Source organism: Aythya ferina (assembly GCF_964211825.1).
Source record: "Aythya ferina genome assembly, chromosome: 6".
Classification (NCBI taxonomy): domain Eukaryota; kingdom Metazoa; phylum Chordata; class Aves; order Anseriformes; family Anatidae; genus Aythya; species Aythya ferina.
This window is the reverse complement of record NC_140303.1, coordinates 7,919,020-7,946,087: the sequence shown is the minus strand read 5'-3', so window position 1 is coordinate 7,946,087 and position 27,068 is coordinate 7,919,020. Positions and strand designations below refer to the sequence as shown.

At 35.5% G+C, this 27,068-nt stretch overlaps 1 protein-coding gene across 15 annotated transcripts in view; it reads right to left on the bottom strand.

Moving 5' to 3' along the window:
- Positions 1 to 27,068, bottom strand: part of LOC311438506 (uncharacterized protein) — a 369,670-nt gene that overhangs the window by 137,287 nt on the left and 205,315 nt on the right. The gene's annotated exons all lie outside the window — the stretch shown is intronic.

The following is a 27,068-nucleotide window of genomic DNA, read 5'->3' as shown; positions in this document are numbered from 1 at the left end:
GACTTAAAGGCACTGATACATGTTTGAGTTTTAAGATGTCCTTAGGCTCTTAATACAGCAGAAATTAAGAGTTCAGGCACCTCTTTGCATCTGTAAACAATTTTAGAAGAACTGCAGAAAGCTTAAAACAGAATGATTAAGAGCAATAGCATAATCACTGACTTACTAAAGATTTGTACCCACAAAGCAAGAACAGCTCATTCAAAAAATGAAAATGCACAAGCTTAATACAGGCCCTGGATCCTAATGTGTGCTCTGTCACAGGAGCGTTAGCATCTAATCAGTTATTTAAATTAAAATGTCTAAGCATCAAAAATATCTAAATGCCTTAAAGCAAGAGCATTTAGCCAGAAAATGCTGAAGTACACATCAAAGAATATTTCTAGATGAAGGGTATGAACTCAAGGGCCTAAAGATGAAAAAAAAAAAAAAAAAAGAAAAAAAAAAAAAAAAAAGCTCTGAGCATTTAGTTTTCGAAGCTGAAACACACAGAGGAGTTGATACAAACGAGATGTTAAAGGGGTATAAGGTAGGCTCTTACCCATAACAGAGGAATGATGGCCACAGGTGCAAGAGCTTCTGCTATTTTTATTATTATACTAGAAGCAGGAATCAGTATATGTATGAAGAAGGAAGTACTGGTGAATACAGTAATGACTCACTGAATAGGTCCTCTCTTTAATCCTGTAAAATTGAGCAAAAATGTTCTGCTATTAAACCAAATTATCTTCAGAAACAAAATTAATAGGAAAGGCTTATATCATGGCCTAAAAAAAATCTACTAGCATTCAAGTATTCCTGGAGGTATATTCAGCTTTTCTAAAGGGTTTGGAGTGTAGTAATAAAGTCAGGAGGTATATGCAGAATGAGGTCTAAATAAAATAACTGAAATCAAAATTACTTTTTATTCCCTGATTGGAAAAGAATCTCACCGAGATAAATAGGCCAGAAAAATGACATTTGTGTTTTAGCTATGTATTTTAAGGTTACAAACATAATAGCAGGCTCAGTTAGAGAAGACCAGAAGAAAATGTAGTTCTGTAAGGGAAGTATTATATGACCTCAAGACTGCCAAATAGAATATCATTATCATCTAGGATTTTTCCTGCAACCATGGAAAATACGCCTATCCAGCCTGCTGAAGCGAGGACTGACAATACTCTCATCTCAAGCAGAAGTAATGATGAGTATCTGCCAACATGAAAGGCAGCACTTCAAAACTGAAGGCGGCTAGGACTCAGTGTCAAAGAAAGTGAGTGCTTTTTTTTATGAGACTGAAGCATAGCCTTAGCCTACAGGACACAGGAAGAGATGAAAATTGTTTCTGTGAAAAGCAAGATCATGACAACTGAATGAATTTCAGTAACAGAGAACACAATTTGGCATGTACAAATCTGGGCAAAGAATCAATTTCCTCTTGTTTATCCTATATAGCTGGAAAAACTTTCTAATATAATAAGAAATATATCCAAAAAAAAGGTTGGTTGAATATCTTTTAATCTTTCTAATGCCCTTTCCAGCTACTAAAAAAAAACCTAAAAACTAAAACAAAAAATAATTTGAATTATGTGAAATCCCTTTTTACCTGGAATGTCATATATGACTTGCAAGATTCAGCAGCAAAGTTTGCCAAAACAGCCGCACGTGCACAGTAACTCAGCTTTTGCCTGAAACTCAGATGATTAAGTCATAGTAAGAGTAGGCAGCACAGCACCAGTACAGATTCTCTCTATTCACTTCCAATTAAACTAGTCCAGTCCAGTGGTCATCTTAGAGAGACTGTGATTTTCTATTCATAGAAAATCATAAACAGATACTTGTAAAAATTTTCTCCACTATGGCTAGAGAAGATCCTAGCATCTCTCAAAGGCAGCAGCATGTACTGTATGCTGCTAAGAGAAGGTCAGGAGTTCAGAAATAAGGTTATAAAATGAATGTAGGCTGTGGGGCACAGAAGTCTCACAAAACTTGAAGATGACCAGTCACAGGTACCACTCATGATTTTAAATATTCTCTGAATCAAGAATGGAATGAATCATTTTCAAACATGCCCATTCCATCGAACAGTCCAGTTTTTCGATTTTTTTTTTTTTTTTTAATTTTTATTTTTTAAGAGGAAGGTGAAGAAATTGTTAAAAGCAGCTTGGACAAAGCAATTTCTCTCTAGATGCTCTAAATCTATAACCTCTGACAGCAAACCTTCACCAGCTTTGGACAGACAGAAAGGCAAGCACTCATCCAGACTTAATCTAAGCCAGGGAGGAGAAACAACGGTAAAGCAAGCTTTTCAAGATCAGTCTGTGCATCATTCCAGTGAAAAAGTTAAACCTGGACATATATGTCCAGTTAAGAGATGGACATATATGAAGTGCTTCAAAAGCAGTCTGCCCCCAGGAGACCATGCATCCTTCTGGACCCTTGCTATTCAAAGAACATTCCACTGATGTTTGAACTGTATGGAAATATCAGGACAGAGTTTTCTTGTGGAGTGCCATGCAGTGCAAGAACTCTTTCCTTTTTTCTAATGATATTCTGAAAGAAAAAAAGGCCAATAAGGATTTCCTTTTTTGAGGAGCACCAGGAAAGTCTACATAACTGAGGGACCAAGAGTGTGAAAGGTAAGGTAAGAGAGCACAACTCTTCCCATCTTTGATATATTTAAAAAAAAAAAAAAAAAAAAAAAAAAAAAAAAGACACCCTCATAGCTTTAAAAACATATATTTCACTTTGTAAAATAGGAATAATAAAGGGTTTGACACTGAGTCCAACAGCTGACCAAAGTGACACAGGACAGAGCTATATTCTGCCCTTTCCCTCGTTTTCTGTCTATTCAGGTGAACTTTCCCCTTCTTTCTCTTTGTTGCATGATTAATATAAAGCAGCATGTTTCTTGCAGCAACTAAGTAGATCAGTTTCTTGTGAACAGAAGAGCTGCTTTAAAAAGGCCAGTATCAGTTCTGAAAATACGAGTTAGGCACCTGAGTAACTTATAAATCTTTGCTGAGAATTTCACCCTTATTCTACCATGTGCCTCACTTCTCCATCTGCAGTCTGGAGATAAGAGCTTTTCAATGTTGCTGCTGCTAGCATCTTGGGAATAAGAGAGTTAGAGAAAAAAAGACACAGCAACAGCAAGCACTCAAGCTGGCATAATGGCAGTGCTGCACTGATAGCATACTTTTTCATATACTGTGGAAAAATGCTACCACTCATCTTATCAATTCAAGTACGCCGATTCACACCAACCTACAATTTGGCCTCCCGTGGTTTGTTTGACATAGACCTTATGGAGATCTATATATAAAATCATATAAAATAACTAGAGTACATCTCTGCTTGTATCAGAATTCCTGTACCATAAGCAAAATATAATGAATATTTTTATGTTATAAGAGTTTTCTTAATGGAATAACAGGCACATATATAGATAATGATAGATAATGGGACCATTTATAAGACAAGTCTGAAAAAGAGTTGATCTCCAAATTCACTTTCCAGCTAAGAAAAGCTGATGCTGACTTCTATGTTTACCTTTGGAAAAGCCTCTGTCCAGGCCAAGTTAAAAAACAAAAAACAAATCAAAAACAAAAAAAAAAAAAAAAAAAAAAAAAACAGAAAAAAAAAAAAAAACAAAAAAAAAAAAAAAAAAAAGAAGCTAAAATCTTATTCTGAACCTGAAAGCAAAGTTTTTCTGTCAGGTGTTAAATAAAACTATTGGGCTAGCTCTGAACTGGGATAAACTACTGTAAAGGGAAAAATATTTTGAATTTAGGAGCACTTTCTAATATGCTGTGGTTATTTCAAGCCACATTGACAGACTTCTTTGTTCTGCTGCTTGCAACCAATGAAGACTGAACCTCAGAAGTTTTGCAGGGTTTTAGATGACCCCCACACACAAACACATGCCCCTGAATTGAGGGAAGCACGTTGTGATCTTCTGTGGATGCACAGTAAAGCATTTCACTGTGAAATACAAAAATACGCCTTGGCCACTGTTGTATAAATTTTAAATTGTATTCACTAATCCTTGATTGTTAAAGCCAAGATAACTAAAAATTTTATTTTCTATTATCTTCATTTTTTACATGCCCAAAATATGGTTAGCAATGTCATTAACTCCTAACGCCTCGGTTACAAAATGAGAAACCCCACTGGAATAGCAAGGATTTTGCACTTATTTTTAACTGTTAATTTCATATCACCTTAGGCGGAATTTCTGTCACTAATTGGTCCGGTCACGGAAAAGAATTTTTATGATTCTTTTCCAAACAATTGGAGCAGTTACGGAGGCGACCCGTTTGTGACGAGCCAAGTTCTGCCACAAAATGGCGGCTGAACACCTCAGAGAGAAAATGGCTGCCGGCATGAGGCTGGCAGCAGGCCTGGGCACCTCAGCCTCAGGGCTGGGAGCCGGCACGGTCCTGACATGTGGCTGAGCACCTCGTGTGGCACTGCCTGTACGCACCAAGGGTACTAAATTAGAAACTGAGGGAACCACTTGTCTCCCAGGAAAGTGGGAGTAGACGTGTGAAATAATATTAATTTAAAAAGAATAAAGGAAAACAAGAAACACCACCCATTGTCTGAAGAAGATACAAAAACTAACAGCAGCCTTTGGTTGTCTACATGGCAGTCTCCTATGGTCTCTTACATCTCAGTGATATGAAAAGGGCTTTTTTTTTTTTTTTTAAATTTATTTTTTTGTTCCTTTCTGGACACATTCCTGGGGTAGTCAGCCTCTTTGGTGACTGTTTTTTTTTTTTTTTTTTTTTTTTTTTTCCTTTTAGTAGCTAGTCTCTTTGGAGATTACCTTCAGACATCCCATCCCAGGATCTGTTTGATGCATTAGAGTACCAGTAATTTAATGAATATGTACATGATTTGTCCTCAGTGCATTATTGATAAGTATAACCTAGCATAAGTCTCTGCTCTTCTAGTGTTTAGTTTGCAATCCGTAAGTAATTTTACCACCACAGCATTATTGATTATTCTGTTCAGCCTGTAATTATGCCCAAACCATGTCTGTGGCTATATTCCTGATTTTCACACCTCAGATTGCTTTCCTACTACTTCTAATTGCTTCTACTATTAATTGGTGCTATACCTTTAATGCCTCTTACGTTACATTATATATGTATATATACACATTTCTTGGTGTTATACGCAATAGCTTTATATATATATATTCAACTTATTTATCTTATTATAGTGTTCTTATTAGTGCTGATTTGTAATAAACAGATATCTTTAGTAACACATCCCCCATGTCCTCATGTTTCACAAGATCCCACAAACTCACTGCTGCAATCACAATATGCCCACAAGCCAGACAGTTTTTCCGCCTTTTTTTTTGGATCATGACATCTGTTGCAGTGGGAAAATCCAGGGTTTATGACCAGGACCAGATTGTGTGAATACTCATCCAACATATATGTAACTAGCAAGACAAGGAGATACGTTGGTGTATCTTTTGCTCTGGCAGAGTCCTTGCATACCCTTAGATTCTGCCCTTTTGTCTTGTCCCTATTGTCTCACCTGGTAGGAAGCAATCACCTCCTTCACTTACACTACATTTTCTGTATAAGTTTCTAAAGTAAGTATCATGAGGCTATCACTTACATTTAGCATCAATTGGTGCTGCTGAACTATTTGCACACTGTTTGGCCACATCATTTTGTCAATTAGTGTGCTGATGTCATGAAACACGAGCACTGCAGGGAAGCATTGCTATCCCATTCTAATTGATCACAACCTAGAAGGAGGAAGGCTCTCAGCAGTTGGAGGACATGATCACTCCAGCATGGAAGACAGTGGAGGCAAAGGCATAACGATTTGCTGATGCACTGGTGCTTAATGAGCAGAGCAAGCAGAAATGAAAGGAGACAAAAAATAAAAAATAAAAAAGGCACTTTGAAGCTGTAAGATGAGAGCACCATATTCGCTAATGGGAGTTTTTGTTCTGTTTCAAAGCAAGAAAGCATAAGGTAGTTAATACCGAGCTACTCTTTTAAGCTCAGACTTTCATGCTAAGAGTACCACAAGTATTTATAATTAGACTTCGTGCATTCCAGAATTTTGCAAAGAAAGTGTGCTAATACAATTTATGTAAATCACACTTGAAATGTTAATCTGGGTAAGACATATCCTCTGCTGCTTTCCTTCCTCTATCGCATAGTATTTTAGACTGTGCTTTGGTCTGTAGATTTTTTTTCCACTCCCTTAAATTGAGTGAAGAAGCAGAACCAATGCTCCAATATCATTCCCTGGAGACAGCAAGTCCATGTCCAGAGATACATTAAATACCCTAAATGTGGATACAGGAATAACACATCACTGTGAATGAGACGAAGACAAGCTATTCAGAAAGTGTATTAAAATATTCTACTATAGGAGAATACAAATGGTTAATTAAATATTGTAATACCATGTTGCCTCTGTGAAACCCCTCTGGCATCCTTGTAACAATAAAGTTTGCACAGGTGACAAACTTTAAAACAGCACTCACAAAAACCATTTAGAAAGTTTCAGAAATTGTAAATAGCATTAAAGACTAAATATTAATTATAACAAGTATCATTCAAACATCTTATAGGACTCCAAGGTACTAATGAACTCTGTTAAGAGCAAGAATCAGGTTTACCAATTAGACTACTGGGTTATACATTAGGCAAGTTTCAGTGTGTTGGAGCTTTCTGTATAATGAGGTTATTTTGCCTCTTGATACAATAAATCTAATTTTACTTGTTTATTATAACATCCTATTAAACTGCTATATAGAACATTAGAGACACATTTTGCAACTTCTCAAAGTCCCAGCTAATTGAAAAAAATAAGTTGTTTTTAAAAAGTGCTCCTCTATGGCATTATTATTTTTAATTAATTCACTAGGAAAAACAAATAAGCAAAAAAAAAAAAAAACCTACTGTAGTTTCTACTTAAGCTACAATAAGATTATGTATATATCTTTGTCAGCTTTAGAGCCTAGATTTTTTATTCTGCTTAATTCAGAGCTTTTTTAGTCTAAAATCCTGAAGTCTTGAATATTATCAATTCACAAAACAGTAATGATTACAGACTTTTCTTTTGCTTCTGTGTCTGGTAATGCTACTCAAAGAGTACACCACTTCAGGGCACTTTGATTTAGATAGAAATGAAAACCATACATGAAAAGTAAGGAGTGAGAATAGCAGGATGAGGTGGTTAGAAGAGAAAAGGAGAAAAAGGGGAAGGGAAGGGAAGGGAAGGGAAGGGAAGGGAAGGGAAGGGAAGGGAAGGGAAGGGAAGGGAAGGGAAGGGAAGGGAAGGGAAGGGAAGGGAAGGGAAGGGAAGGGAAGGGAAGGGAAGGGAAGGGAAGGGAAGGGAAGGGAAGGGAAGGGAAGGGAAGGGAAGGGAAGGGAAGGGAAGGGAAGGGAAGGGAAGGGAAGGGAAGGGAAGGGAAGGGAAGGGAAGGGAAGGGAAGGGAAGGGAAGGGAAGGGAAGGGAAGGGAAGGGAAGGGAAGGGAAGGGAAGGGAAGGGAAGGGAAGGGAAGGGGGTTTCTTTGTACACACAAGGTAGGGACAATCATGTTTTAATTGAAAAAAAAAAAGATAAGTGAAGGCTGAGGATGATAATGATGTAGGTTTTTAAGCCAGTAGTAACTATACATGTTCTCATGTTTCAAACTCACAGTGCTTGGATTAAAAAGAATAAGAAGAACAAAACTCATTTTTTAAATAAAAAAATCTAAAACCTCATCTGAGTGTTCAGTCAACTGAGCAAAACCAGAAGAGTAGTCTTCCATCCTATATTTCCATTAACTGGCTTAGCTTTCAGGCAGTATGTGAAAAAATACAGACTTCTGTTCTGGCTCCAGGGAAAACATTCTATTCCAGATTCTAACTACTAACAACAGATTTTTTTTGCTTCATTTTCTAGTCACAATTGGTTTTCAGATGACACAAACATCTACACCTCTAAGAATAATACACGTTTTATGTTAAATAAACATCATAAAATGATGATTTTTACTTCTGACACTATTGTTTGACAGATCAGAATCAGATAAATATATATTTGTATATATGTATGTATAACATAGGTGACTTGATTAGTGTTTGTTCTTTTTTCAATAGTGCTCATCACTTAGTAAAATAATAAATGCTCCATTAGCAATTGTGTTCGCTCAGTACCTTCTTGCTTATTCAGATCTGTTCCTACTGAAATCAGCTGCAAACTGTGACTTGAGTGCAGCCTAGCCAGCCACAGACTTCAAAGAAGCTAAAGCTTCTTAGCAGTTTTTTTTTTCTTCCAAACAGCTTCTTAACAGTAAAATTATTTCTCTAAATTTTAAACTTTCCTTGCAGCAAGGAAGAAAACTAGTTTTATACAAACTGCACTGACATTGTTGTTGTGCAACCTTCAGTTTCAAACTGCCCATCTCTTCCCACTGTCTTCTGAGGCACTTGTAGTTTTAAGTGTTTCTGTAAGCTTCCCCTCAGCCTGGTAGCTTTAAACTTTTGCTAAAGCAGCTTAGCCTTAAAAACTCCTGACTGGAGACTTTCTTTTTTAATAAAATTCAGAAGACCAAAAAGACTGCATATGAGAACTCTGCATAACTACACCTAAGCAATCATTTTTAGTTTTTCTGTAAGAAACCTTGCTGCATGCAAAAAGCAGTTTCCAATAATGTTCACAAACCTTGCAGAAACTTTTAATTTTTACTTTTCATTAACTAAAGCTTTTTAGAAAATATATACATTTTTACTTTAAAATTTATAATTAAACTGTAGCACTATGGATGTGGGATACTGGTTTTACTACACTATATGAACACATTATATAAATAGTGGCATGTGGATAAAACTATGTATCGCTACACAAGCCTTGAAGATGTTTCCACGTGAGCTTTAGAACCCACATAAAAGCAAAAGGCTAAACAAAACATGACAAAAGGTTAACTTGTGAAAAATGATGGACATTCTCGTGTAAATATCAGTTTATGCAACTTGATTTTCTTTGAGTATCTATGTCAGAAAAAGAATGGAATACTATTTTAGCTTTTTACTTTCAAAAAATACAGGGAGAACTCAAGCCTTTAGTTGATTTTCTTTGTTCCCACTGGCTTTAACCAAAGGCAAACATATAAAGCCGAATACTACTGAAAACAATGCTATCAGTGGCAATAGTTAATGCAGAAATGGTGATTATTACCATGTCACTACCAAAGGTGTCTTACAGCCCAAGCAGCAAAACAATTGGTGTGGTAATATGCCACCCTGTTTTTTATTGTTTCTTTTGCATGTATACTTTCACCATTATCTTAATAAAATTGGTCTATAGATCAAAATGCTCCCAGATACGCTGGTGGCCCAGTGCCCAATGAGCAGACATTGCCATCAGCCTTCCCAGACAGAGAGGCGGCGCCACTTGTCCCCAGAGCAGGACAAGGTGTGGGATGCCAGTGCAGACCTATTCCTAACAGGGTTTTAATGTATCAATCTGTGCTTGGAGCTCATTCTTTTATAGCTCTAGGTCATTTCTTTATAATTTTCTTTTTCCTCACTTCTCTTAAGTCATAGTTAAGCAATTCTGCTGCACACCCATGGAAGTATCATTCTATTTTTTACAACCTCCTAGAGTGAAGAAAAAGCTTGACATGAAGATGAATTTTTCTTTTAACTTGTGATCACTGAAACAGAGAGGAACTGTGGAGAGCTGCTGGATGCAAAGGCTGATGCTTTCTCATTGGTATTTGTCCAAGCAAATTGTCTCTGTACTGAGGATAAACCACAGATGAGTACCAGCCATCAGAGCTCATGAGGCTACTTGAACTCCCCTGTCTGTAGAGAGGAGTAATCCAGCATTCACAAGCTTGAAAACATGACTTCTGTATCCCACAAGTCTGTTACAAGCATTTTGCAAGCTGCAATTGTCTTCAGTAAAGTGAATACCTTACAGAAGGCTCAGCAAATCCAACTTTCTTTAGCCCCAACTTCTTGACCATAAATCCCAGAATTAATTTTGGAGGTTTTCGAGCATCTCCCTCAGACTGTCTAGTCTGCACTGGCAATCCAGTAATGAGGAAATTCTCCTAAGTAACATAGGAAGAAATGGGTTTCAACCAGTGAGGAAAGCTGCAGAGTTCCCTGTTTTTGCCATTGCTACTTTCAGATCCTTGATTTTTTTTCCTTACAATTTGATTTATTCATTCTATTTCTCTGTGTCGTGTTTCTACAAGCCTCATTACATGGCTTTTGAAAAAAAAAAAAATACTGCAGCTGAATTTTTGTTGTCTGAAAATGAGAATGCTTTTGGTACTAAATAGTTCAAGGTTTGTTAGATAGTGAAGTTATTATGTAAAAAAAAAAAAAAAAGAAAAAAAAAAAAGAAAAACAGGATATGTTAGGGAATTTTCTTTGGAAATAGAAATAGATAAAAGTAATTAAATGATTTGACCTTTAGATTTCTGATCTTTCTTTTCCTTCTCAAAGGACTGACTTAAAAATAAAAACTTTAATGCTGACTGAAGTAAGAATGATTACAGTTTTATAATCTGGGCTACTCTTTTGTATCTGTTTTTGAAGTTCTTTTGAAGCACTTTGTGAAGCCTACATCCAAGGTGAAGTTTGTGCTGTAGAACTAAATTTTACATTTTTGAATTCGTGATATCCTTTTTCATGTGAGAAAATTATTAACATTAATTTTGTTATTTTCCTTATTCTGAACTGCAAACAAAGGATGCAGTGCATCGTACATATCTATGTACACTCATAACATAGGTCTGTTTTTACTTAAGCTGCATCAATGCATGTGTGCATACATCAGCAGCTGCCCTAACACATGGTTAAATCTCTAAGCCTGTTATTTAGTGGCCATTCTAAGGCAATTCCTATGTTGGATTTACATATAACAGGTTTCGAAACTGTCTTTCCAGGAGAAAAACTAACAAAAAACAAAAACAAACAAACCAAGCCAAACCGAAAAAAAACCCTGAAACCTAACTTACCATTCAGCTTGCCATTCAGCTGATCCTATACTCTGCTACTTAGGTGCTAAGGGCAAGACAGAGAAGTTGAACCCTGTTCTTAACATGGTCCTCATTTTACAATTCATCCACTTGTTATCTGGAGAAATCCAGGATTTTTTGGTGCCTACTTAGCTATTCTCTTTACCTTAACGCATCTTCTATTAACAGAGACAATTGACCTCATTAGTTAAACGCTGGCTCTGAGTAAAACCACAATATACTATATCCCTACAATAAACCTCTGCTTAAAAATGCTCAGCGTTAAAGTTGGTGGTAACAGCACACTCCTGTTCAATCCTAATGTTAAATACTTACATGAACATGTAAACAAACAAATGTATGTATGAAAAAAAAAAGGACATCTGAGGATTTTATGCATTATTTGATTACCTATATGCATACTAGCTACATTAAAACCTAAGGTCCATACTAGAAGAAACCATCACTGTTTCTTTCTGCCTCAGATGAATGAATACATACTTTATTATGTACTTCTTTCTCTCCCTCTCTCTTCCTCCCCCCCCCCCCCCCCCCCCCTTCTGGAGATTTGACCATGGTTTTGTTTAATTACAAAGTTCTACCAGGTTAAGAAATGTCTTTTTCTTCAAAACACCATAAGAGATCTCATTAGCTACAAGGAGAAAATGTTCTCTATTCCATTATTATAAAAACTCCACATTTGTGTTTCAGCATTAGCAGAGCTGAAGTTAGTCAAAATCCTGGATTCTGTATTCCTCTCAATACATTTTTTTTTTTTAATCAGAGAGAATGAAAGAGAACGATGTCCAGGAGGGCAAGCCAGTATGTCAGAAATCTGTGCTAGAAATCTGTCACCAGAACTGCAGGCTTTGCTGTGAACAGCACAGCAGTCAGCAGCGTGGGCAGCCAAAGGAGCAGGCAAGGTCATTCAAGGAGCTGCCACCACAGACTAGAAGCTGCTAGAAAAATATGGAAGTTGTAACAACTACATTTCAATAACACAGAGGTCATGGTATAAGCTGTTACAAGCCACCAGGACTGCTACTCCATCCTAGTGTCGTTTAGTCAATAACAAAGGAATTCAAGAGAAGATCTGTGCATTTGTTTCTTTGCAGATGGAGCAGAAGCTGCTCATTCATCTAAGGTTAAAATGCTGAGTTTTATTTTATATTAAATTACCCAGAGTCTGAAGGCCATGATCTTAGCCACTGCAATAGCAAAATTAAAGTTATTTCTCATGGCATCCTTATCTTGCTAATAAAAACAGGACCTCCTTTGAGAATGAAGCATGTGAGAATACAAAATGCATTTTTGGCTTGAGAGCAAATAAACAAATAGATACTTCTAAGAGAAATAGAAGATTTGGGGACATTGTGATGAAGTTCTCTGCTTGCAGTCCTGTACATATACTGTAGACAAGAGTAAAGGGCATGTGTATGACTATTTTTCTTCCATGGTATAAATCAAGCAGCACCACCAGAGCTGGGAACTCTCCCGGTCACAAGAGATGAATGTAAGCGACTCAGCAGATGTGCTTTCCAAAGAAAAAACCACCAGCAGAATATGACCTTAAAATCATGTGGCACTGTACCCACCAAGACCTCATGCTGCTTAAGGATGTTGTAGGGAAAATGAGGGAAGAGAGAAAATTACCCCCTAGACACTATTTACCCAAGTTTGTTTACACAAGTTCTGTCTCAAAAGCCTTATGACAAGGCATCTAATTCAGACCTTTCCAGTAGAGTAAAGTGTTTTCAGTGACCTAACATCAGGTGAGTCCTAACCTGGTACATGGCATTACCTTTATGTAACTCCAGTAAGGTAAAGCCTATTTGTGTTTTATATCTACCATGTATACCTTTAGATGATATGGAAAAAGTTGCAAGGAAGGCAGGCAAAAATAATCCCATTGGCACTTTCAAAAACATGGGTATAAGTTGTTGAGTGCTACTTCTGTCTTCAGAGAGGAAACACTCCAGAGATGTTTGCAACTATCTGTTCAGTTCAGTAGTGGGGCTGAGCTAGCCCAAGGGATGCAGTTGAACTCTGCATGGGTTTTAGAGGCCAGAACTGTAATAAACTTGTAAAAAGTTTGGACTTACTGGATAAGAAGGCTGAAATGAAAGCCGTATATATTTGATCTTACTGAGGACAGTAATTGTGTTTGTTGCTCCCTTATGGTATAGCATCGTTAATCCTCTTCCTGTTTGTAAATTATTTTTCCTTGAATTCATTCAGATACAGGGTCCTTATCAGCCTACATAGACACAGATTAACTGAGCAGAGCGGCAGCCATGGGAACACACAAATAATTTTTGCCTGAACAGATAGATGCTAACTCCAAAATTCTTTAAAATCATCTCTCTCTCTGTCTCTCTCTCTCTTTTTTTTTTATTTTTTTATTTTTTTATTTTATTTTATTTTTTTTAATGTTCAAATAACTCTGTAATTGTTATCAATGGAGAGACAGCAGCAGTCCTGTCATACCTACAGATCACCAACCCACAGCTGTGTTGGTACCACATTTGTGGCAATACCGCCATGTACTTGTTTGCTTGTTTTCAACTCCACCTATACAGGAGAGTTTATGCACAACAATTCCATTTCAGGCATGGAATACATTATGCTTTTTGAGCTATAATTCTCCCTAGTAAAATTCATATAGAGATTTCAAAGAGTCTGATCAGACAGAAGCTAAGGTGAGACAATGTTACAAAGCATCTATAGCAACCAAAGAGTCCCTGTAGGACCATTGATGGCTGTTGAGCTAAAATGATAAATCAACTTAAAATGAAATAACTTGTTTTTTAAAAATAAGTCAGAAAATACACTTCCCCAAATTAAGGCAGATAGCAAATGTTCTCACTACATCATTTCTCTTCCCTCACTGTTTTTATTTTCAAATAACTGTGCTACTGTCAATTTGTAAGGGGAGGAAAGCTGTACCCTTACTCAGCCCTTACTTCAAAGAGTATTACTTGCAGTAAAAGGCACCATACCTTCTTATGAAAGGATGAAAGTTGCTACACTATCACCTTAAGGAAATTAAGTAGAAAATACAGACAAATGTAATGCATAGCAATACATCTTAGTTCTTGTCTGACTCCAGTGGAGCTTCACTGATTTAAAACCATTGAGCATCTGGCTTAAGTTCTCAATATTGCCGAAGTCATTATTAGAGCTCTTAAGGACATAACGTTTTTATTTTTTTGTTGTTGTTTTTAAATGTCTGTTTGAATAGCATTTTTCTATTTTTTCATATTTTTTTTTTTCAATCATTCAAAAATTAAAAAGTATCTAACTATTAGGCATAACTTGTGAGGAAAATGATTAAAACTACTTTTAAAAAAAAATCCTAACCATCACAGACCTCATAGACCAAAGTAAATGATACTGTACAAACAGTTTTGGGAAAACAAAACAAAACAAACAAACAAACAACAACAAAACATAATTAAGAAAATGAGAAAACTGCAAGAGAAAAACTGCAAAACAAATTAATGTGTTTGTAATTAACAGATTTTAATGCTGAGACTTACAACTATGGCCTTTTCAGGGCAGTCTTGTGATGACCAGTAATAACCAAGTACTAATGGTCTGTATTTCTTAATAAAATGGATGTGCAGTAATTAAATCACTGCCTCAAACATTTGTTTATCTTTCTAATTGTTGACAGTGTCAGTGAGATGATAGTTGATGATAATCAAGTCTCACTCACCACTGTAAACTTTGATTAGTAAAGTTAAGCAAATTTTCTCATAAATGGATAAATGAAAACTTATATACTACAAAGCCAATCAAGAAAATTTCCAAAACATAACAGACAGTTTTAATTTATCTAATTCCAATGAAAAAATGTCACTAACCAGTACTTACTTTTGAATTTAATACTATATTCTGCTAATAATTTCGTATTTTCTCAGTTTATCAGCCATGTATATTCCTTAATACAGATTGTGATATGACCTTCACATACACTACCAAATTGCAGTGGCACTAAGTGTAACTTAAGATGAAGGTGGATATGTGTGGCACAAAAAAAGACTTAGAAATATTTACTCAGTTTCATCAGATATAAACTGTTTACCTATTATCAGCCTCATGATCCCAAGCAGATTGTTGCCTAGCAATGCTAAAGTACATCAGAAGTAACAAATGTTTTAGGCTGTTTTAAGCACTACCACAGAAGTATAGAGAATAAAAATCTGGTCTCCAAAACAGTTTTCTTGATAAAGAGAATACTTAGGAACTTAAGTCTCATAGAAGTTGTAGAGTTCAATTTCACCCAACCATTAAAAAAAAAAAATAATTGTATACTTCACAAGTATTACAAGATCATTCCACTCTTTTCTTTGAATTCACTTACGTGCTCAGACTTCAAAAGCTCAAATATTTTTGTTGCCATCTTAAGTAGATAAGTAGAGAAGGCTTTCACTGAAAAAAAGGATTGGGGATGAAGGGCCAGGTAGAAAGTAACACAGAAAGCAGAGAGGAAGAAACTGTCTAGGGAAAGGCCTATCTAGGGAAACAAGAAATGCAAGAGGACTAGATGACAAGCAGGCCTTCTGTATCCTAATTAAAACAAGCATGAACATCTAGATTAAAAAAGATACCTAGCAAAGACAGAAAAATAACCTGTAGTAGGACCTTTGAAAAGATAACAACCCAAGTAAGAGCTTGTATAAGCTTACAACCTCTCTCAGATTTAACTATTACTTTTTTAACCATTGAACTAAGCAGATAATGCTTTGCAAAACTATAAAGTACTTTATTTATTTTCACTTACTGTTTGCTGACATCAATTCATGAGCTCCATTTTCAAAAGTATTTGTTGAAAATCATGGTTTTAGTCTTGAGATGCATTAAAATGAGAGGAAGAAACATAGAGAAGGGAAATATTCTCTCTTCCATTTCTTTTTTCCTGCTTAACTCAAAACCTGATAAAAAAATCAAAAAACACCTGTCATGTATGTAATTTTCTTTAAGAAAGATAATAATTAAATGATTCTGACATCCTTAATACATTTTTTCCTTTGCACTATGCATGTGCTTTGAAATGCTTTCCATCCGACAAATGTTTCAGATGAATGACCTTATTTAGCGAATCATGATCCTGCAGTTTGCAATACCCAATTCCACAATTCACAAATATATGTCTGCAAAGGGAAAACAACCACTGGAATTACAGAATCAGGGATTAAGCCTTTATATAACCCAGATACATTTTCAGACATTGGCATACCCTAAAAAATGATTAAGCAATTCTGGAATTGACTTGTAGACGTGCAGCAGCCATCTACTCACCAGTCTGAATGAAACAGGCTGTACAATTACACAAAGTAATGACCTGCTGCTTTAGAAAACCAAAAAGCATCACCTGAGATACAGACAAACATGCTGTGTAGAATGATCTTTAAGGTTTTTCCATTAATTCAATGTTCAGAAATTAATGGATTGATGCCCCTTGAAGCTCAATGTCTTCATTTTCCCTTATATATTCATTTTTAAATAATGAATTTAGTCACAGTGAGCATAACCATTAGGAGCACAGAGGTTCAGAAGCATCAGGAGGCCCCAGTGATACAAATTTACTAGGGTATGATAAAGCTGTCTGAAGGTCTCTGCTTAGTCTTACAGGGAAGCAACATTACTCCAGAATGTCTCAGAAAATGAGAAAATAATATAAAATAAATCCTACATGTGTTATCAGTAGTTATTACCTCTACAAAAACTCACAATATAGAGCAGAACTCTTCTCTCAACAAACGCATTTGTCCTGCTTTTGCTTCAGAAGACTAGAAAAGGCAAAGATAACAATTTCCTTGATTTAGCACAATAATGTGGCCATTTTTGCATTTCATTTTGGAAATGGATTCTCTTTTTCTATTGAGTCGCTAGGACAGCCACCATCTCCCCTTTTGCAGAGATGAAAACATAGAGCCAGTGAATGTATACAAAGAAGCAGCATACCCGTCATGGACTCAAGTGGAAGAAAAGCAAAATGATGCTGTTAGAGGTTACATAATCGAGTGGATACACGTGGTATGAAGAACAGGCTTCAAAAGAAGAGAGACTCGCTTTTAAAAATTGATGTCTTTCACATCTTAGAGAACTGGACCTGGAGAATTTCAATCTCTTAAAGATCCAAATACTATAATTTATTAGAGCAATGGTTTTTGCCTTTTTTTGTTTGTTTGTTTGTTGGTTTTCTACTTCTTCACATACCATTAATCACAATTGAAATTAATCAACTTCATTTTTTTCCCTCAACAGTTTGTCAGGTTAGCTTGGAGATCAAGATTGGTTTTCAAATTAACCTTCTGTTTCTGTTTCTTTATAGAAGAAGTGAATGAATAAGAAGCAACCTGTATCTTTGTGGCAACTTATAAACTGATATATATATATATATATATGCACCTAGATCTTTGAAAACTTAAATTTTGACATGTGTAAATAAAAGGAGGGTGAGAAACCATGAAGTAGTATTAAACAGTGTGAAAATAATCAAGAATCTGATTTCTCAATCATTTGTGCATACCCCACAGAATGATATAATGGGAACAAAATTTAGATACCAAACAGATGCTCATTTAACAGATACTAGTTAAACTTCTGCAATACAGCACGTGGATATCCCAGATCCATGTCTAAAGCACTGATTGTGAAAGCAGTTCGGGTACCATATTTTTCACATATATAAATTGCATATTATTTGTTCAAACCCTGTGACACAGCAATAAGTAATGTCCATTGACAAGCAATACGAAAGGAAACATCACTTAAGCCCTCTTGAGACACTGTGGTAAATAAAAATAGGAAATCTGAATTTTAAAAGCATACATTTCAGTGTTTGTTTTTTTTGTTTGTTTGTTTGTTTGGTTGGTTGGTTGGTTGGCTTGCTTTTGTTCAATTTTTCAAGTTTGTTACAACCAGCAGAAATACCCTTAAATTTCACTGAAATAAAATAGTTATACATTTCACATGAATTACCTCACAGTTCAATTTTTTTTTTTCTCATATAAATTCATTTTTCATTCTATTTTACTGGATCAACGCAAATAGAATAAGCCACATTTCTGTCCAACTTTAAGTCAACACACAGTTATTTCACCAAAGCAAGGCCAACCATAAATATGTTTTGGAATTTGTGCACACTGTTAATCTTGAATTAAACTAGTGGGATGTCAAAATTGAGATACATAACATTTTATCTTATTCCTTTTATTCCACATTCAAAACCACAAAGAATCCTTCAGACAAATGGCAGAAGCAGTGCTGTGCACAGGCAAGATGATTTGTGGACCTGTGTTTGTAGACGTTTTTCAATATTTCTAAGTCATAGATATGTTTTACGTACAACATACAATTTTGCTTTTGTTGAATTTACTTTCCAGGCTCCCCATACTTTAAAGGTACAATGAATAAATATTAGGAAGAAAAGGAAAGCTGCTTTTCAGAAGAGGAAAACACCAAACAGTCCTTGGAATTAAAAAAAAAAAAAAAAAAAAAAAAAGTTTTATTTTATTCTACAGTTTAATAATATACTGTAAATAACTGAGTAACATAAATGAGCCATATCACTTACCCCTCAATGCTAAATATCATTATTCTTACTTTAAACAATTAACTAAAAGACACTAAAGCCAAAATAATTTATAACTTGTATGAATACAAATAGTTGTTTCACAATTCATTTTAGCAGCTTAAGGGAAAATAAACCGTAGATTTCTGCATGCCTCTAGGACTTCTATGAACAACTGTAGATCTCATTTTACCTGTTTATGCAGCGTTATCCAGAGCAGTGGTGATAATAAAAGACTATTTCATGTTCTTACATTTACTTTTATTTGAGACAACTAAGAATAGATACAAAAGGCAGAGCGTGCCAGATTCACTACAAAAGCCTTTGTGCACCACCACATTCTACATCTGTACATTCTGTACAAAACCCACATCAAAAGCAAGCCCCACAAGGTTGAAAAGCTCAGATATGATTCTTAAAGGAATCTGAATACAGGATCAGCTCCTTACCTATTTTACGTTTACCTTTTGAGTATGCTTCACTACACACATATTTAGTTACCTAGTTTTACAAACTTGCTTATTCTAGCAGAACATCACGGAAAACAAGAGTTTAATTTAACACCTCTGTTTATCATAGACTTAGCTGTGCTACAAGACCTTTCCAATTTCAAACAGAGTGAAACAAATAAAACATAGGTGCCAGGTTCATTAGCATTTAATGAATAACAAATTAACTTGCCTCCGCTAGTAATCTGAACTTGTCTTACTCCCAAGTTTTTCAATTATATTATCTTCTTTCATGCAAATTAAAGGACTACACAAGCACAATTAGATGCGGCAGCTACAAACAACTAGAAAAGCACTCAATCAAAAATTATGGAGCTCTTCTTTATTCAGGCCAAACAGATAACTGGCAGCTCTCTTTGGCTTTTATGCATTGCAACCCAGACAGGAAACAGATATTAAGATACTTTATTTTCATGGAAATGCAAGGACTTGTTCCACCCTTCTATCATTCTACCTCTTTTGCTACTGCTTATGAACTCGGTTTCTTAAGATTAAGCTGATGCATACTCGAGCTCCTCTGTTGTACTCCCAGACCTGCTCACTGAAGTGCATAAATATAGAGCCCAGCACTGATTTTAATTCACACTCTCCTTTACAACATTATTTGTCATTTCTCATATTGTAATCATTCTGTTAGGGAGACTCTATATTCAAACAGTGGGGAAAGGAAGCGGACGGTTTAAGTATCATACAAATTCATTTTTTTGTGGATGAAGCACAAAGCTAATGTTAATGAGTATTTGAAACAGCTCCTACTAAAACGAGTGAACATTTTTCCATTGGCCTGAGTTGAGAATATGACCAAATGCTCGCTAATCTAGTTCAATTACCACAATCTATTAATAACACGTTAATAAAAGCATGCAGCTCCCTTGTTCCTTTCTTTGTACACCAAAAAGTTTGTATACAATCTAGTCCTGAGGGACTTTTCCATGGTCATAAACACCAGCTCTATTTAGGTTAGTAAAAACTCTCCTGTTTGGTGATAAACCCTCTTTTGTAACTGAAAAGCATTAAAGGACTTAATTAAAGTTTAATTAATCATAAAGGACTTAGTGGTTAATTAAACATTAAGCATTAAAGAAGCAAACACACTTTTGCAGACGAGATGGAGCAGATGAATCATTCTAAGCCTCAGACTTGGTAAGGAATTGTTTCCTCAGCCCTTGTCCAGCCTCTGACCATCCCTTCCCAAGCTGCGAGCTTACAGAAGCTATTGCATTAAGCTGTGGTACTGCTGGAGCTCAAAACAGAGTCATCTCAACAGAGTTTTGGTACATGCATGCCTACGTCTCAGACTGCAGAACCTTTTCCCAAGAAGTCAAGGGATTTTTGATCACAGAGCAGGGATTTACAAGTTGCCATCTCAGTCATTTCTGGACTAGAAAGCTGCAAGCTGCTGGTGTCAGTTAGCTGCCAGCCACCAACAGGTGTGAAACAGCAAGGCACCTCCGACCTTCTAATGGGCCCTGAATACAGGCCACGGAGTAAATTAATATATTGGACCACACCGCCCCTTCCTGTGCCCTAGAAATCAAGCAAGATTAATGGACTTGTTTTGTAGCCTCTGGAGAATGTTCTAGGTAGGCAAATGCCAAAACTGTCAGAGCAAGAAAAGTGGGTTGATTTTCCATAGAATTAATCTTTAAATGAAGGGGGTATGGATGTCATTTCCTTTCCAAGTAACATTTGTCATCAGCACTCATTGTTCCAACCAGAGGTAACCAGGCCATAAAAAAGCTTTGAATTTGAGAAACATTTTGGAGATGCTATTTAAGTCAGACAATCTCATAATAGTTTGCTCTATTTCTGCCTTGTACTTAAATACACATTTAGAACAATGCTACATTTATTATAATTTCTAAGACAGTATGGAAAGGAATTTCACAGCAGGAAGAAAACTGTAGAATCTGCAATCCAGCATAGCAACACACTGAGCTCTGTCCCCCCAATACCTCATTTCCTTTTATGCTTTAAGGTTGAAAAAGAACAGATGTGAAATGTTGTGATCACTCCTTTTTCTGCAAGGAGGGTAGTTTAATGGTTCTGTATCACAGGCAACAACTTCCCACGCTTACTTCTGTGATCTTATCAACACTGCAAACTATCTAAGCAGAAGAAATGCATTTTGATGTCTACAGCCTTCTTTACAGTTTTGTTGTTGTTGTTTTTGTTTTACACTGATTAGCAAAAGCAGCAAGTTTTTATCTTGATTTTTAAGTGTAAATTGGAGCATTGATAGCATAGGAAACTCCATGGGCAGGCAAGTAAATTTTGGGGCTTTTCAATACTACTAAAGCAGCTTGCAAAAATTATGAGACAAAGGATGTAAAAAGTCAAAAGTGCAAATGAGGATAACAAAACCTTAGACACTAAAAGTAAAAAAAAAAATAAAACAAAGCATGATGTCTATATGCATGGGGGATTACCTTTTTCTCTCTGGCTTTAACAAGGTATCTAAAAAGGTTTTGTGCACATGAAACAAGTAGAGGGATTCCAGAGACTCAATTAGCTCATTTGTGGCATCATTCAGATCAAATATAAAAACTGCAGTTACTGTGTTTTAAAGGGCAAGAACAAGCTAGAGAGCGATTCACTCATGCTTGTGCATTCAGGACATATAGAAATCTTCTAGCCCACCTGCAAAGAATTGATGTGACTTTTGATTCAGTATGTTAAAATCTCTGTTCCTGCAAACATCTATAGGTTGTATGCAGCACTTCAAATCTGCTCATATCACTGTTAATTGTAAGGAATAAATCTGAACATTTGTGTCTCACTTGATCTTGAAAAGTACACCTGCCAAAACTCAAATCTAGACTTAAAGCTCCGCATTAACCTGTACTGATTTTTTTATTTATTTTTTAATTATTACTAAACTTTAGCTGTACAGATATAATTATGAACTGCAAGTTTACTGACAGCCCATTGCTAGTAAACCTTTGTGACCACTGATGGCAATAACACACATTTAATTTGTTCAGACCCAGCACAGAAAACATCAAATCCACAACTGGCAGTTCACCATTTCAGAGCAGAATTGAAATAACCAGTAAGGAAGATAGGAACTACAAGAGGAGAATACCCTTGATTTTTTGTCTTCCTAGCAGCCATTCGTATCACGTGCACTTGATAATGGTTCTGGCACAAGCTGAAACCTGCTACCCTATTATCTACATACAAGAACCACATTCCATTGATGACTTTCCATTTTATTTTTAAATGCTTTTGCCATTTTCAGTAATCAGAAGGAAATTATGAAATGCAAAATGCTTCTAACAACATGATTCAGTTTCCTATTTAGTTGATAATGTTGATTTAGGTTTCATTTAGTACAATTACAGTTACATTTCAAATTTTCTCTCTGTAACTGAAGCCATGCTATTTCTGTTCTGATTGCCCATCCATATTCTCTACCACAGCACTATGCTTTTAGCACATTTTTTTTTCTCTCACGTCACAAGAACTTACAACTCACAGCACAATCATACTTCAGGAAATGCTCCTATTTCTACATTTTGATTAATTTATGGGGTTGATTCAGATATCTTCTTCACCTATAAATTCTGTTGGCTTCACTGGAAGAGTTGGGCGTGCAAGGAATGCAAAAACTTTTGCCCACAACAAACACAATTAAAATCAAAATTATAGCTCCTTTGCTGTACATTTTCCTTATTTTCATCTAGTTCTGCTAGAATAAATTAATGCAAGTTATTATTTTCATATATATACATTTGACTTTGGCTTATGTGTAGGCTCCAGGTGGACCTTTTGCCTTTATCACTGTGCCTTGAATTTGATGGGGCTGTTTTCTTTCAAGATAGGCTATATGCACAATCAAATGTAAGAATAATTAAAAACTTAAGAAACCATATAAAACTAAATTGAGTCCTTGACATATCTCACATAAGCACTTCAGAGTTGCTTTCTCTGATATTTTCCTGATAAGAAATTCCTTGTCACCTACACACTTGAGATTTTAGATTTGTGCATGTGGGTAAAGATGTTTGTGCATGTGAGAGGAAGAAGTGGCAATATAGAGATCTCCTCATCCATCTTATACAACCAATGTGCCAGATAATGAGTTACCTGACTTCAATACAACATTTCAGAGGTTTTGGCTGTTACTAGGAGGTACATAGGAATGGAGAAGGATAGGGGCATCAAGCTTTAATCAGATTTCAGATTTGGGCAGACAACAATTCATCCAAATGCACCTCAATTTCCCACAGGGGCATAAAGTCCTGTGTCAGCTCATACTCACCAAGACATTTTCTCTTTCAAGTAGATATATCATTTTGGAGGTAATAGAGTATGCTTTGCAACATAAGAACTCTCAAATTTATGCTTCTACAGAACAGTTATACAGGGAAAGACAAAATACTGTAGTATAAGAAGCCATTAAAAAAAATAAAATTCAAACTATATCACCTATCAAATAACAAGTACTATCCTTTAAAGTCACATATATATATATATATTTTCTGCATAATCAAAGGACATTATCTGAAAGCACACTGAAATTCTCTAAATTATTTTGTCATTTTATATTCTAAGATATTGTTCATTTAGTGTGGTATAGCCAGCTGAGCAGGGAAAAGAGTACAGTAAGACAAATTCAGTATCTACAGATGAGTTTATATGATGGTATATACACTGTTCCATCCAGGTAAATTGAGTTACCTTCCACTTCCTGATCTAGACAGACAGTGAATGGCATTTCCTATGACAGCACAGATAAGATGTTCAGTGGATGCTCCTGACTTTTTCTGTCAATCCAAACAGCTGAAGTACATAAAGTCTATTTTATTTTTTATTTTTTTAAACAAAATTCCATTCAAATTCTTCTAATTGTTTCAAAATTTATTTCCTTATTCATTCCATGCTGATGAAAGGCATGGAATGAAAAAACAACAGCAGTCAAATGCATCTAAAACCCACACAGGTCTTTATATATAAAACAGCTGGAGAACAGGCTAAATTGAGAATTGCACATGCAGTCTGCAGGGACTGAAATTTCAAAAAGTGACAACTGATGCTATTCAGGGAAAACAGGAAAGTAGCAGTGAGTAATGGATTTAGATGAGATAAAGTCAAACCACTCATTCAATTTCTATCTGCAGATCAGTTAATGTGTTTCTAGCAATAACAGCATAGGAAGTCATATGTTGTTTCAGCAAACCATTTATATTAAGTTAAACTTACAAAGTATAACCTGAAGTTGTAATTTTTGTCTTTTCATTTCAAGCTATGGCACATGTCTTTGGGAGCTTTATATAATGCCTTTGGGAGCTTTAACAGTTAATAATTGAAGAGGTCATTTTCTTATGAATTGCTTCTTGCTTTCCTGTCCTCTTTATTTAGTTTATTGTGAAGGGAAACTTGGAATTTCTGAAGGTCTACCAGATGTTGCAGTCACTGCCAGCTCTGTGTTTTAGCACACATTTAGTTATTTATTTATTAAACAGGAGTTTCCAAAACAATGCCTTTAATAGCCAGATAGAATATAAAAAATGTTTTTTGTTGTTTTTTTGTTTTTTTTCTTTTTTTTTTTTCAAACTAAACACCTACAGTCATAAGAATTTTTTTCAAGGATAGGACAAGAGAAGGAGGAAGGAAACAAAATATTTTAACTTGCTGTCATGTCTTCTAATTTTAGCAAATATATTGTGAGATTTCCCATAATTACATTCAAAGCTGGGAAAATAATATGTTCCATGTGCCATCTCATTCCCTATGTAGAGATAAGAAACCGTATCTGGAACTTCAGCAGTCAAGTCAACAGAACGTCCCACCTATTACTATTAAATTGGATTTAAATGGGAAATAACGGTCCTTGCAAATAGATTTCCTCAGCTGTATCAATAAAACTGCAGTTACAGCTGTGTACCAGAAAGGCCTTGGATTGCATTAAGTGGTCATTGCTCATTTCCTTCCCTGGACATCAATGCAAATTCTCTGGTTATCATGTGCCATTAAAGAATATTGAAAAATGCATTGCAACACTTCCTTCAATACTTCAACAAATACATGTATTCTTTGTGAATCTACTGATACAATACACAAATAGTTATATTTGGAAGACCTGGGGACAAATGATCTTTCACTTTGTTCTGCTCTGTTATTTTGAAGTTCTGACACCTGCAGATCTTTTTTCCTAAGTTTTTCAGTAAAACTGATATTCTGGTTTACTGTCAGAAAAGATTTCTTTTAAATTTACTCCTAAAAAAAAATATAGAATCTACGTATCTAATAAAATGCTGTAAACATGTCATTGCAAATTAATACATTTAAATAAATTTAAAAAATCATTTTCAAAATACAGACACTAAGAAAAATTAAAAATTATACATATAAATAATAAAAATGAAATGGTTTGGAACTTCAAACTTACATATCTTCCTTTCGCTAAGACATTCAGCAACACCAAGTATTGAAAAGAAAAGCCAGCAGCAAAGAACATATGTGTAATGATCGCTGCTGTCTTCCTACACTTCGTCTTCCCTTTAATGATGTATCTATCAGCCTAGTCATTCAAAAAAGCTTTATTTCACACTGTTAATCAAGCGTGATTCACTGTCCTTTAGTCTCCAGTATCTCCACTGCGATATGCAAACCTGAACCTTTAAGTTGGATGAGCATTGCTGACATTTGAAACACAACCATCATCAACTGGGCAGCATACAGTATAAACATGAAGAATGGGAAAAAAATTAGCAAATTCTCCAAGAAACAACCTGCAAGCCAGAAAAATAATTATGGACAGCCTTGTGCATAGATTTCCTAGAGAAAGTGATCAAATATTCACAATGCTCCGTAGTGTGTCTATACATTGGTCTCTGTTGCAAGCAATGCCTTGAATAGGAATGATGCCAGCAGGAGACTCCCAGGCCAGCAAGCACACTTGAGTCCTGGTGGCAAGAGCTGAGGAGATCCAGGACATCTAATGCTTTACTCATGTTCATGCGTGTGAATTAATAATGTGTGGAGCCAATCTACATGTTACAACCAGCTTTAAATCCTTTAAATACCCGGCTCTGCTATTTTATGTAATCAACAGCATTAAGTTAAATGCCATGTGTACAACCCTGCAGCAGATATAAACACGGACAGCACAACGCCAACTCGTAAAGTGCTTTAGTGCTTCAACTGTTACAGACCAATTAAAATGTGGTTCTTACTCCAGCTTTGCAACCCATGACATTTGACTTTTTTTGGAGGTGACACTTTGGGATTTATCTAACATCCTGTTGGAACAGTCACAGACAATTTAACTTCCCTGGAATATATTAGTTTATGCTGCTGCTATAAAGGATCCAAATTAAATTCCCCACAGGGATTTTTAACTGCCATACTAAGATGTACAAAGTAATTTTTTTTTTCCTAACAACAGGGACTGCAATAATGACTGTTGAATTTCATTTTGATAATGACAGATGTTACAAAGACAAAATAGGAATTCTTAATGAGATTTTGGGTGACATTATCCCAATTTCATATACTTATATATTTTCAAATTTGATAGTAGTAAAACTACTTTCTTCATTAATATAAAATAAGAAGTATCTTTTAATTTGTAATGTTGCATCAGATGCTCTCTGTATGCTGCTCTGTTTGTAGCCTTTTGCTTGAACTACTGTAAGAATCTTAACTTTTTGCAGTAAAATATGATTATATTATACAGAGAAGGAGATGAATATAAGATTAAAAGAAGATAATTTATACAAACTCTAGCCACACAAAATTTGTTTTCTCTCCCTATTTTATGTGTGGTTATAGAAATGTGGTTGAATAAAACCACAAAGCATTCTATTTGCATGCAATGGTAGATAAAAACAGTTCACTTTTTTGCTTGGAGGAATTGCTATATCCCTTTCAAATAAAGAAATAGAGAAATAAAGAAATACCTATGTGGCGTAGGGAAACAGAATAAAACAGAAGACAGTTCTTAAAAGGTAAGTGCTGAACAGACCAAATAATAAAGTAAATAAA